This window comes from Callospermophilus lateralis, chromosome 8 (genome assembly GCF_048772815.1).
Source record: "Callospermophilus lateralis isolate mCalLat2 chromosome 8, mCalLat2.hap1, whole genome shotgun sequence".
In the NCBI taxonomy this organism is placed as follows: domain Eukaryota; kingdom Metazoa; phylum Chordata; class Mammalia; order Rodentia; family Sciuridae; genus Callospermophilus; species Callospermophilus lateralis.
The window spans coordinates 9,760,607-9,774,926 of record NC_135312.1 but is presented as its reverse complement, the minus strand read 5'-3'; the positions used below and the strand labels follow the sequence as shown (position 1 = coordinate 9,774,926).

The following is a 14,320-nucleotide window of genomic DNA, read 5'->3' as shown; positions in this document are numbered from 1 at the left end:
GCTCCAACTCTGTCAAATTGAATCATAAAATTAACCATCACAATCCACATTAGATAGATGGCAATACACATTAGTGTCCAGCTTGTTGTTACTGACTTCCTATTACTCTCCCCAAAATCACCACCCCCTTCTCCCAGTCAATAACCCTGTGTTTCAGTCATAGTTAAAATCTTAACATTTTCCTCAAACATGTTTTGAATATTTAGGCCTTCACATATACTAGACTCTGCCCAGGACCTTTTCCCTTCATCTCCACAACATTTATCCATCCTTAAATATCCAAATTTAGGATTTTCTCCTGTGTGCATCCTTCTTTGATGCATATAAACCGTGTTAACAGCTGCTTTCTTTACATCTCCCAAACATCCAATGGTTTTCCCCATTCCTGTATGTATATAGGATTCTGCAGGTTTACAACTGCCCTCTCCCCTCGTCCTATATCCTCTCATATGGTGCACTTAATAAGGTCAAGGTTCATTCTTACTGGTCTGTCACCTCATTGCAGAACACATCTTCTGGAGCACAGCAGGCTTCTAATAAATAATTGGCTTTCTAATGGCTCCCAGGTTTAACCTTAAAGTACAACTATAAAATATATGTGTTCCAATGCTTGCTTCAGTCGCACATATGATAAATTGGAGTGATACAGAGAAGATTAGCATGGCCTTTGCACAAGGACGACATACAAATTCCAGAAGACTTTCAGAATTTTAAGTATTAAGGATTGAATTAGAGCAATTATATTCAATTATTTTATAATTGTGTCAAAATAAATCCTAATGTTATGTATAACTAAAAAGAATCAATAACTTTTTTTTCAAAAAAATATAGATGAGCCATCCTTAGTTTCAAAAATGAAACTTGTAAAACATTAGGGTTGGGCAATACTGAAAATCTAGGTTTTAGAATGGAGGAGATTGTTAAGTGGAGAATGATAGTTTTGAAGCACCAACAGGAGATTTGGAGGGAAAATTAGGTAGAAAAGAAGAAAGTTGATCAACAGTGAGATGAAGTAATGATGGAACAGAGAACAGAGCCTGCTCCCCAAATGACCTGTGGTAAAGGAGATAATAGAGGCGGGAAGTGCAGGGCGGTGGCCTGGAGAAGCTGGCAGAGTTTCCACTGGGTGCACCTTTAGGAATCAGGGGCTCTGAGCCACAGGAGAACGTCTAAAATCCTACTCTTTAAAGTTGGGGCAACTGGAATGTAGCTTAAGTCCCTAAAAATCCTCGTTGACCACAAGTGACATAGGTGGAAAAAATGTAGATAGACAGAGGAAGAAGGAGTATGGGAAAAATGAGGCATAGACACAAGAAGACAGGGGGACTTAGAAAAGGAAGAAGGGAACAGGGGAAGAGAGAGGGAAAGAAGAAGAAGGGAAGAAAACGGGGGAGGAAAGAGAAAACCTAGTCAGCACACAAGGCTGACGATGATGGATATTTCTCTGCCAGAACAGGTTTCATTTGTTGTTTAATTACTAATAGTCTCATATTTCAATACAAAAGAGAAATAGCCATATAGATGTAATCGATGTTGACAAATATTTTATAAAAAGTAAAACATATATATAATCCACATCTTTATATAAAATGTATATTGCACATAGGTACCGTACATACTATTTTACATTGCCTTTTTTCAATTAAAATGTCCCTTCAAGCTTGTTATCATTGCATAAACAGTCTCCTTAATTTTAATGCCTACCTTGAATTCTACTGAATGCTTTTATATTGATTCATTTAGCCATTATCTCACTGATGGACATTAGGTTATTTCCAGTCTGCTGCAAGTATGTGTGTGTGTGTGTGTGTGTGTGTGTGTGTGTGTATGTATATATACACAAAAATTATTTCTAGGATCTGGTGGTATATTTAGTGAATAATGATATTACTGAATTAAAATGTATGGAGTTTGTGATTTGGATGAATGTGCCCAACAACCTCCAAAAGTGAAGCCCCATTTATGTTTCCATGATCACAGGATGTGTGTTTGCTTTCCCTATAGCCACCTCTAGATAATACATCACCCAAATCTTGCCAGCCTTTCAGGTTAAGAACAGGATCTCTGTGTAGTTATTTAACAGATTTTATTATCATCATTTGGGTTCATAATATGTTATCATCATTGTATCATGTACGGCTCTTGACTACATGTTGTTTAACCATTTGATTGATCAGTACAATTACATGACCTTCAGTTTACATCTCAAAAACTAAATCACTAACTGGATGTACATGTAATACGTAAACAGATGTGCTTGGGACTTCTCTGGGTCACTCTGGCTGTGTTTCCAGGAACAAGCATTCTCTCCTCTAAGGGAGGATATGACTAATCTTCCCGCTTGTATCACATAAGAACTTTGCAGAACTATGGCAGAATTCACAGTATTCCTGCCTTGCCGGTGCTCCTCAGCACCTACCTTCATTTACGATGACATCAGCTGAGGTCATGCTGATGAGGCCTTCCTGAGACCCTCCCTGAAAACTCCCACTACTAAGGTAAGAGAACAGGACACTGGACAGGGGACATTAGATGGGTCTGTTGCCATGGTGGTCATCCTCATGAAGATGGCCCAAACTATTTCCCATTCCTCACACAGGTCTGAGGAGATAGGGACTCCTTGGCCCTCACCTCAGTGCCCTTTGTAGATTAAGGCAGGGGATTTACTAACACTAAATGGAGAAAGGGAACTGAGGGGAAGGATACAGGTACTCATTAGAAACACTGGCACATGGCTGGCAATCTTTCAGCTCACTCTCCACCATGAAAATAGAAGATATAAATATAGTTATCTCATCTTAGACAAGGGCGCCAAAAACATTCACTGGAGAAAAGACAGCCTATTCAACAAATGGTGCTGGCAAAACTGGAAATCTATATGTAGCAAAATGAAATTAAGCCTCTATCTCTCACCCTGCCCCCAAATCAACTCAAAGTGGATCAAAGACTTTGGCACTAGAACAGAGACCCTGTGCCTAATAGAAGAAAAAATAGGCCCAAATCTTCACCACATCAGCCTAGGACCTTATTTCCTTAACAAGACTCCTAAAGCACAAGAAGTAAAATCAAGAATTAATAAATGGGATAGATTCAAATTAAAAAGCTTCTTCTCAGCAAAGCTAACAATAAGTGAGGAGAGAGCCTACAAATTGGTAGAAATTCTTCACCACATGCACCTCTGATAAAGCATTAATCTCCAGGATATATAAAGAACTCAAAAAACTTAACACCAAAAAAATAAATGAATAAATAAAAAGAATCCAATTATAAATGGGCTGAGGAACTGAAAAGAGACTTCACAGAAGAAGAAATATAGTCAATCAACAAATATATGAAAAAGTGTTCAACAACATCTCTAGCAATTAGAGAGATGCAAATCAAAACTACTCTAAGATTTCATCTCACTCCTGCAGAATGGCAATCATCAAGAATACAGGAAACAACAAATGTTGGCGAGAATATGGTGAAAAAGGTACAGTCAAACATTGCTGGTGGGACTGAAAATTGATACAATCACTACGGAAAGCAGTATGAAGATTCTTCAGAAAATTGGAAATGAAACCACCATTTGACCCAGCTATCCCACTCCTCGGTTTATACCTAAAGACTTAAAATCAGCTTACTCTAATGACACAGCCACATCAATGTTTATAGCAGCTCAATTAACAATAGCTAGACTATGGAAACCAACCTAGATATCCCTCAAAAGATGAATGGATAAAGAAAATGTGGTCTATATACTCAATGGAATACATTACTCAGCTTTAAAGAATAATGAAATTATGGCATTTGCCAGTTGGAGTTGGAGAATATCATGCTAAGTGAAATAAGCCAATCCCATAAAACCAAAAGCCAAATGTTTTCTCTAATATGTGGATGCTAATTCACAATAAGTCAGGGGGCACTAGGGAAGAATAGTGTTACTTTAGATTAGGTAGAGGGAAGTGATGGGAGGACAGGGGAGGGGATGTGGGGATAGGAAAGATAGTAGAATGAAACAGATATCATTACTGTATGTATATATGTGACTGTATGGCCAATATGAATCTACAGCATGTACACTCAGAAAAATGAGAAATTATATCCCATTTATGTATGATACACCAAAGTGCATAAATGCATTCTACTGCCATGTATAATTAATTAAAACAAATAAAATATTTTAAAAAAGAATATCATCATGAATGTCCCTTTATTTTTCTTTCACTCACCTCACATTCTAGCCCACTTCATACCCAGGGCCGTCTTGCAATATGCTCTACTTGGAGACTGCTCTGTATTTAAACTTGCTCATGCAAACCCCACACTCTGTTCATAGCCTACTAATTTTACAGTATGCCTGCAACTATGCATTATTTTTTGACAACATAAGAATATTCAGTTTCTTGAAATGCACAGGAAACTGTGACTATTCCTACTTTCTCTCAAGATTATAGTTCAAAGCCCATCTCTTCATGTTCTGTCCACACTAAACTTCATATCTGTTTGTGACCTTTTGTGCATTCATTACACAACTTTATGAAAAAATGTGAACATGGATGAATTCATCTCCTCATCTCCATGTGGGCCACTGAGTCTCCTAACCAGATGAACTATACATCTATAAATCTGTTGATCCTAATCTCAGGATTTAAATCCTGTCTCCATATAATTTAACATTCACTTACATAGTCATCCAGGTTTTCCAATTATTGAAAAGTCAGATCCCTCACTGTCTCTTTTTAGTCTTAGTGGATAACATTTTGTCCTAATTTATAAAAACACAAAAATCATCAAACTGAAAATGTTTAGAATTTGCATTATAAATTCACGGGTCCACTTAAACCTGGATTTACTTTTCTTCCTTTCGTTCTGTCTTTAATGAGGAAGAAACACAGTTTTGCCTTTATTTTCTGCGTTCTATTTCTTCATTTCTCATTTTTAAAAAAATAAATCCTAAAATATTTTTGGGGAGAATTTTGCTCCAGAAGTGTTCTTAAACTCTTCCAACTTTGGCTGCCTCATCTCCACAACTCCACTGAAACTCTTCCTGCAGATTCCACCAGTGAGTTACTGCACTAAACCCAGTGTCTCCTTTCCACATTTCCTCCTCCTTGACCTCAGCAACCTTAGACAGTAGTGATGTCTTGCATCCCTGTTTGCTGGCATCTCCTCCTGGTCCCACTGTTCTAGCTTCTTCTACCTGCCACAGATATGGAGAATCTTAAAATTCTCAGAGCCTCTCCTCTGTTCTCACAATGCTTACTCAACAGATTACTGTATTCATTTTTTTTTTGAGATTCAGTAATAATATACTTGCCAATGCCTTTCAAGTTTATATACCTCACACCCAGTTGTGGACAGGACATCTGTATGTGGAGATGGCACAGATACTTTTAAGTCCTCCAGGTCTTCTCATTGACATTAGGATGTAGTCAATGTTCTACTTTGCATGACCTGGCTCCTCCCTGTCCTTCCTCTTATCCAGAGCTCTTCACCATTTTCTGTGTTCTTCACCTATTCATCTCTCCAAATATATTTGTTATGGCTTGGACATAAGGTGTCCCTTAAATTTCCAGTGTTAATGCAAGAATTCTCAGAGATAAAATGATTAAATTACGAGAGCCATAAAATAATCAGTCCATCATGGAGTGAATGGACAGAGTGTTGACTCCAGGCAGATCTGCATGGCTGGAGAAAGTGGGTCACTTGGGGCATGCCCTGGAAAGGTGCATTTTCTGTGGCCTCTTCTTTATTCCCTGCTTCTTGATCCCTCTCTGAGCTGAACTATTCTCTTCCTCTGGACTCTTCCTCCACGATGTGCTGCCTCACCTTGGGCCCAGAGCAATGGGATCAGACATCTAGGGACTGAGATCTCTGAAACCTTGTGCCCCAAATACACATTTCCTCCTTTAAGATGTTCTTGTCGGGTATTTTGGTCACAGTGACAGAAATTTCTTCAGCTTTTTCCATCACCAGGGAACTCTTCTAATAGCATCAATCAGCTCTTTTCTGTTTCTACTCATCTTAGGTCTCAAGATTCCTTCCTGAGAAAAGCTTTCCTGACTCCCAGAGGAGGCAAGCCTCTCTGCTTTCTGTTCCTATGGCCAACTCTACTTGTACATACTCCATTTTTTATTACTAGTCTCCTTGACCAGGCTGTTTACTCCTCAAGAGCCTCACTCACTTTTGTCTTGTTCACTACATTTTGCCAACCCCCTGTTACCAGGCACCAACAACACCAACCCAACTCCTGTGCAGCTCTGGGGTAGGGTCTGTGTCAACAGCACCCTCATCTCTCACCCACCCACCCTCTGCTCAGCTCTCATGTTTACTGTCACTCAAGAGCAAAGAAGTAACTTAACTGAGGAGTGAATCTGGGAGAAGAATTTGAAAATGTCACTTAGCTTATTCGGGCACTTGGGTACCAAACTAAAAACACTATCTTCCAACACATTGGTAAGTGTATTTTCATTTTCACCTCTCAATTTCTTTGTCCCATTTTTTTTACTGGTTTACAACTCAGGCACAGAATGGTAATTTTAATTATTGGGCCCTTCAAAACCTCCAAACACCCCAATTCCACTGTGTCTACACATTTCTTGAATAAATTAATGAAAGAATTAGCAATATGTTACATTTGAGGCTGTGATATCATGGGAGGAATAAAGAGGACTTTAGAATAGAGGAAAAGAACAGGGATGGTAAAGAAAAGGGAAGTGGTAAACAAAGAATGAACAAAGGAGGAAAATTATTTTAATATGTTTCATGCAAATAATCTTGAAAATAATTCTGGATGAAAAATAGAGAAAAAAGAGACACAATTAATTCATTTAAAAAAAATTGAGGGTCAAAGGGACAAAATACTAAAAAATAATTTCAAAAAATTCAGAGTTGCAAGGAGTTTAGGGACTGAATGATACATTTTGTTTATTGATAGATGAAAAAATAGCATTCCAGAGTCACCAACCAAGTTGAAAGCAAATTTGAGACCAGAGTCAGTTTTTTTGACTCTGAGCTCAAAGCACTGCAGGCTCCACTTGCCTCCTCCTTTAAAATGTAGAGTCTAAAGAAAGGTCAAGGAGAAGAATATATAGGGAGATTGGGGAAATCAGATGAATGATGGAAAATGTGTCATGGGATGAGATAAGTGAATAAAAAACGCAAAAAAACTCATTTCTAATTCATAGATGTTTTTCTTTATTCAATGTTTAGCATCTGTGATTTAGTGGTGGTTTGGTGCATGGAACAAGAGAGAAAAAAATAAAAAGAAAATACGATGCTGGCAATACAATCCATCAACCTGAAATATGGAGTCCTGGCAGGTCTGCATTCAACACCAAAAGTCCTTGTTTGGAATAACCCAATATGCTCAACCAAATACCAATATTTCATAATTCTTTCATCTAAATTAGAAAAAGAAATGTCGTCTGTCTATAACCTGCATGCCTTCGTGGTCTGCTCTTGTCAAACTGACCAGCCAAAAGTTAATGGAGAAGCGTTGTCATTTGCAAGGAAATTTGTTGTTGATTTTTATTCCCCCAAAGTGGTAAAGTGGAGGTAATGAAAATAATTTTCATTGGGAAGTCAAAGTTGCCTTGTCATTCATTTTCTGGTCATTTAATTTGTTGAGATAGCAAGTGGGCAATGAGGCAGAGCTCACCATCTTTCTGGTTTAATGGGATTGTATTGTCTACATGGTGTATTAAAGGCTTATAATGCACAATCTTTGACCATTTGCAAATAGGCTGCTTGTCATCCAGTAGTGCACAGTGTTTGGGGAGGCAAAGAGAAATCCTATTTCATACAGCGGTAACTTAGATAAAACTGGAACAAAGGAGAGGATACTTGTTAATAAGTATAATCAACTTTTTGTGAGTTGTTAATATTTTTTCAGGTATTTTTCCAAGAAACTTATAAAAGTGAGATTTACATAAGTTATCACCAAAACATTTTCAAGAATCCCTTATTATTAAACACATCACCTGGGTGAGGATTCTGGGGCCAGAGGGGGAACAAACTTGCCCTAATTTCCGTAGCTTGAGAGGGGCACTGATTATGTTCCAAGAACCCCATAAATAGACTCTGCTCTCCCAGATGTCACACAAAGCAATCATAAGCTTCATCTTACCGAAAAGAAGACATAAAGGTACTTTAGTTATATGGACTCTGAGGACTCAAGTCAAACAGCAAATCAGACATTTCTGGGGATAAGTTTATGTACTTTCATTTCAATTATCCTCGTGTGTGTGTGTGTGTGTGTGTGTGTGTGTATCTGGGGGTTGAGTACAGGGTCACTTTACCACTGAGCTCTATCTCTAGACCTTTTAATTTTTAAACCAGATCTCACTAAATTTGCTAGGTTGCCTGCCCTTGAACTTGGGATCTTCCTGCCTCTGCATCCTGAATTGCTGAGATTAAAGGTGTCCACCACCATGCCCAATTTCCCCTAATTTATAGCAACAACAACAGCAACAACAAGATGGTGAGAGGTTGTGTAAGAACCACAAATTTCCAGGTAGCTAGACAGAATATTTTCTATTGTACCACTATAGTCAACAATGATGGATATTTCAAAGTAACTAGAAGGGAGGATTTGGAATGTTCCAATCCAAAGAAATGGCAAATGTTGGAAGTGATGATTCTGTTAGTTACCTGGATTTGAACATTATGCAATTGATATATGCATTCAAACAGCACATCAGGATACATAAAGAATTGGGGCAATTATTATGTCAGTTTAAACAAGATATGAAACACAAATAAAAATTAAAGAATTGCCAATTGAAAATACATGTTTCATAATGGAAATGATTAGCTTAGCAAATCAGTACTTAAAAAGCAGCTGGTCAGGGTAGAGGGAAGGTGTTCTAGGTCAAAGGAAGACAAAGATAAGGGAAATATGGCACATCTGGGGAGGAAGGAGAAGGCCAGTATCTCTCTTGGGTGAGAGATGAGCTGGGCCAAGTAAGTGGCAGGGACGCCCGTCAGCAAAGGCTTTGAATGTGCATGAACAATGGCAGACTTGCCAAAGCTCAGATCTGTCCTGGATTGATGATTGACTCGCTCTAAATTCAACCCTAGCTTCCCATTGTTCAGAATAGACTTACCCTTGGCAAAGCTTTAACCCAACCTTTTCAGGAGTTCATTAAAAATCTCCAAGGCTTTTTCAAATACCAAAAGGCCCGAGCACTCCATTTAAATGTAAATATCCTTGAGAGTTTAAATTCTAAGATTTAAGAATGAACAGACAAGAGTGCTTGAAAATAATGTTGTTTGGGGGAAACAACAAAAAAAAAGTATTGAAAAGTAATGAACAGCAAGGGACCTGGAGAGACTCAGATGCGTCTTCCAATGCTGCGTATCTGAGCCCTCACTGCTTATCTCTAATGGTGCCATAAGTCAGGGAATTTGAAAGTTGACATAGGAGGAAGAGCCACCAGACACTGAAACACAAAGGATTAAAAACCTCAGAAGGAGAACTCAGCGGGGCTTGGGCTGCTGTGAACTTCCAGGTGGCCCTTTGTCTAGAAATCTGTCAGGACTGGATCCAGGAAGGAGCCCAGAAGCTCTGCTCCCACCCAGATGGCACCACGTGTGCCTGTTGAGGACCACAATCTTTCTTCTTCTTCTCAGTAACATCCCTGCCGTGAAGTCCTTGGAGGAGCTCAGTGAGGAATCAGTGTGGCAGAATAGTGTACTGCAGACAACAGAGATAATGGGTCCTGGGCCTTTTAATGTTGTCATTCTACAAAGAGAATTCAGAGGAACTGATAAAGCAAGGCTAAGAGGTGAACTTGCCATTGCTTATAACACAGAAGTATGCAAAACAGTTCAAATTCTTACTCCTCCCTTCACCTCTCAATCAATTTTCAAGACACTTAATTTTAATTTTACTAAATTCTATATTATTTGTAAGCAATATAGAATTTTTTCTTTTTTTTAAGAGAGAGAGACAGAGAGAGAGAGAGAGAGAGAGAGAGAGAGAGAGAGAGAGAGAGAGAGAGAATTTTTTTAATATTTATTTTTTAGTTATTGGCGGACACAACATCCTTGTATGTGGTGCTGAGAATCGAACCCGGGCCGCACGCATGCCAGGCGAGCGCGCCACCGCTTGAGCCACATCCCCAACCCAATTTTTTTCTTTTTATTATAAAAATAATAATTAAGGTGAGCCCCTATATTGTTAATATATTTTATGAAACCAGATAATTTTTAGCATAGAATATATTACTTTAATAATTTAAAAAACACAAAGGAGGCCATAAAAATTTCTGTATAAGCTGACCAAAAGAGACAACCTTTCTTAATGTTTGTTCTTGTTTTTCTATTTTTACACCATAAATATGCACAATGTTTGCAGCAACAGGAATTATGTCATATGTAAATTTTGTTTAACTAAATTATGTTTATGTGTTTATGTGCTTAGTTCTGTGTTTGTTTCTGTGTTTCTGTAAAATAACACAGGTTTCTTTTTTGGCATAAGATACTATTTTTAGTTTAAAAAATAAAAATAGAAAACACGAAGCTCTGTCAGGGATGAACTAATATCTAAGAATGCATTCATCTCTTTTGCTTCTGAACTTCAGGACACTATATATGATGTTTTTATCTTCATGAGGATATTAAAACTATCTTTAGAATATTAAAGAATTGCTTGAATAATTTGAAATTGAAATTAAAGGACTACATTTTAACCTCATGTGATCATTTGGATTTGGGTTAATTAGTCAGTTAATAAAAAGCAAACATGAATTTGGGAGATTTTCAAATAGAAAACAAAAGTTGTTATTAAACAGCCAAATGTTTGAAAACAAGTATGATATCATAACCTCAAATAAAATTCTGTGTCAAAATTAATCAGACCCTAACCAGGCTCAGTGGCCCACACCTATAATCCCAGAGGCTTGCGGGGCTGAGACAGGAGGATTAAGAATTCAAAGTCAGCCTCAGCAAGAGGGAGGCACTACAATACAAAATAGAGCTGGGGATGTGCCTCAGTGGTTAGGTGTCCCTGAGTTCAATCCCTGGCACCCCTTCAAAATTAATTAGACCTAAGAAGTTAAAGTGAGTACTTGGAAAATGACATACACTTCACTTTGAGAGACTAATAATCTTATTTGTGATGGAAATGAATGTTAGTGGTCTGAGACCTGCTTTCTAGGTAATACTTTACCTAAATCCCAGTCATATTAATCTCCCCAATCTTTAACCATTCCATAAATTTCACAATATACTCAGTGGGGGAGTGAGCATTGGGTTGTACTCAGATGTATCATGGGGCTCTAGGAACTGTGTTTGTATTTTCCATCTTTTCACTATTATAGATATCCCTGCACACATAAGTCAAAGTGAAAAAATGGTAAGACATAGTTCCTCCTCTTCAAAAGTCAACATGTGCATTTGCAGATCTAATAATATTTAGAGACACTAATGGGAAAAGTGTTACAAAGCAATGTATTCAGCAGAGTGTGCTTGGATTGTTCAAGAGACAGTGGGGTGTTGATTTTTGCATGTGGTCTCTCTGAGATCATCTTTTCCCAATCTGGCAATTTAAGAACATTTCTCCTCATCTCATATTCCCCTGCTTTCAAAATTCTCTCCACTACAACATACCCCTTTCACAGTGAGAGCTCTTACCTCAAAACATTCTGCTGTTATTAAATCACATTGGATTGGCATTCATTGACTCATAACCTATTGTCCTTTTAAAAATACTTCATGCATCTCATCAACCCCATATTTTTTGACTAGTCTTTATTCCTTTGCAAAGGAATAAAATATTATTGCTAGTATTATGGCATATTTTTTAACCACTATCTTATGTGTTTATTTGCTACCAGAATTCCAGCTTCCAGAGGGCAGGAACTAACTTATTTTACCCATCACTGAATCCTTGAAACTTAGCAGTGACTTAATATAGAGCAGATTGTCAAAAATATTTTGAACATGTAAATAAAGAGATGAATGCAAAACACCTTTCGTGTGCATTAAAGGATTTTCTTATGTACACTGCACTTGTTTCCTCTCCATCACCCCAGGGGTGAGCTGCTACTTCCCAGTCTCATGCATTGCCTGCTCCATGTGGAATCTGTGAGGAGCACATCAGAAGGGTTTTCCCATTCACCTAAGGTGCCAGCACTGTGAAAGTTACTGAAGACACTTATTCTTTATTTTGGACTCTACTCCCATGTCCTCCTCTGACTTCTCAACTATCCTACCCTTTATCTGCAATTGTCATGGCTTTCCATACACATGGGCATGTTCTAGAAGGGTACTTTCTTCCTTTTAGTCTCTTGATTATGGTTTAGTCCTGGCCATATGGATCACACTTACCATGCCGTCTGCCACGCTTCTGTCATCTTCTCAGGTATAGACACCAGGACACCAAACCTTTTCTTCCTGATCTATTTCATTCATTTGCTAGATGCAAATACTTTACCCCAACTTCCATCAATTTCAGATGACCAGTATCATCAAATTAAGTTGGAAATAGCCCATAGTAGCTACACATGCTTACTAAATGATTGAATAATTTTTTTAAAAAAAGTTAATGAATGAATGGATTTTCACCAAAGGTGAATTCTTCAGTTAAGAGAATTCTTCATTTTTTTTAAAAAAAAATTAATATTATGTTTAAAATATGTCCCCCAGAAAGGATGTGCTGGAAACTTAATGCCTAATGCAAATGTAATGGAAGGCGGGACCTAACAGGAGGTGTTTAGATGATAAGGGCTCCACTCTCATGAATGGATTGATGACATAAGGTTGTGAGTCCAATATCTTGCTCTCTTTTGGGATGGTGGAGCAGGAAGGCCATGTTTGGATGGGCCTCTCAACCCTGAATTTCCAAGCCTCCAGAACTAGCAAAAGAAATCTATGTTCTTTATCAATTGTCCAGTCTCAGGTATTCTGCACCTGAGCACAAAATGGATTACAATAATCAATTTTGACTGGATTTCTGGAACTGGAGATTTTTTTCAGAGTAAGGGGAGTTTTCAGTGATGTTCAAATCATAATTTACTTTATCCTTTTATCTGCATTTTAAGGACATTATGCTAAAAGGAAGTTTAATAAATTTTTTAATTGACTTTCTTGTCCTACATTAAAATTTTAATACTTTCTACCAAAAGTTTTGGTCAAAAGGAGGAAAATTGTGAATTTCTGATAATATTATCCAACTTTAATAGAGGCAGGGCTATGTGAAATGCATTGCATACATTTATTTAGTTTTCAGAAAAACCATATGTTATAGAACATGGACCAGGAGAGGTGAGATTATCCTAAGGTAATAAATAAATGAACACAAAATCTCAGAGGATGTAACACAAACCTAACACAACAAAACTTTATTACTCATACATGTTGTATGTTAATCGAGATAAGCAAGGGGACCACAGTTGCCTAGGCATCCAAGTTCATAAATGCTTTGCCTAGGGAGGTCTATCTGCTTCAACTGGAAAACATGCTCTCACTGTCAACCCAGAAAGAGAAAAGGAAACATGCCTTTTTGCTTAGAGTCATCTACCTTTGTGGGATTTGAGTTGGTTTCATCTTTGCCATAAAAAAGGATGGTTGCAGGAGTAATTAATGCACCAATGTCAAGCCAAGTGCTATGCATTTGCCCTGACCTTGGGACTCTTTATTTAATGTGTTACGCAAATCTCTTGATGTTTGCAGACCTCACCAAACTGTGGAAGTGAATTATTTATATAGCCTGATGGAAATTACTAAACCTTCCGAAACCATATTACATTTTTTTTCAGTCAGCAATGTTATATTTTGCTTATTAAATCTTTGGGGAATATGTAAACCTGAGTTCTATTTTAGTTATGCAAAAATCATACGATATTTCTGATCAGATTTTGATTATGTCTTTTATAGGTAAGACATTAAAACAGCAACTCCTTCATACAACCATGGCTAGAATTAAATTTAAAACATAGGTATTATATGAAAGTAGATTACATATAGAAATATATAATTCCTAGCATATAGCTACACAAAATTTGTGCTCAAAAAACTGTTACTTATTATCATATAGCCAAATAGTAATAGAGTCAGGGAAATTGAAAATTCTATCAATCAAATATAGATGTTCAGTATTATGGAAATTTCAAAGGATAGACTACTTTTAAAAAAACCCTCATAAACGAAAGAGAAAATTGTGTGCTGAAGGTAAACATTGAATAAATTGATGTCAACACACTCATTTATATTTACCTCTGGATTCTCAGATTTTGGCAGAGGACTAGAAGTTTTGGTATGTTTTACCTTAATATTACCATAATTATCTCTATATTAAAAAACAAAGCTGAAATAATTGACTGTTTCTCATGAT

General features: G+C 37.3%; 1 non-coding gene across 1 annotated transcript; it reads left to right on the top strand.

Moving 5' to 3' along the window:
• Nucleotides 1-610: 610 nt before the first annotated feature.
• On the top strand, nt 611-712 carry LOC143406641 (U6 spliceosomal RNA). Its single transcript, XR_013092274.1, has one exon. It is a non-coding gene; the product is annotated as a U6 spliceosomal RNA (small nuclear RNA).
• The last annotated feature ends 13,608 nt before the right edge of the window (nt 713-14,320 follow it).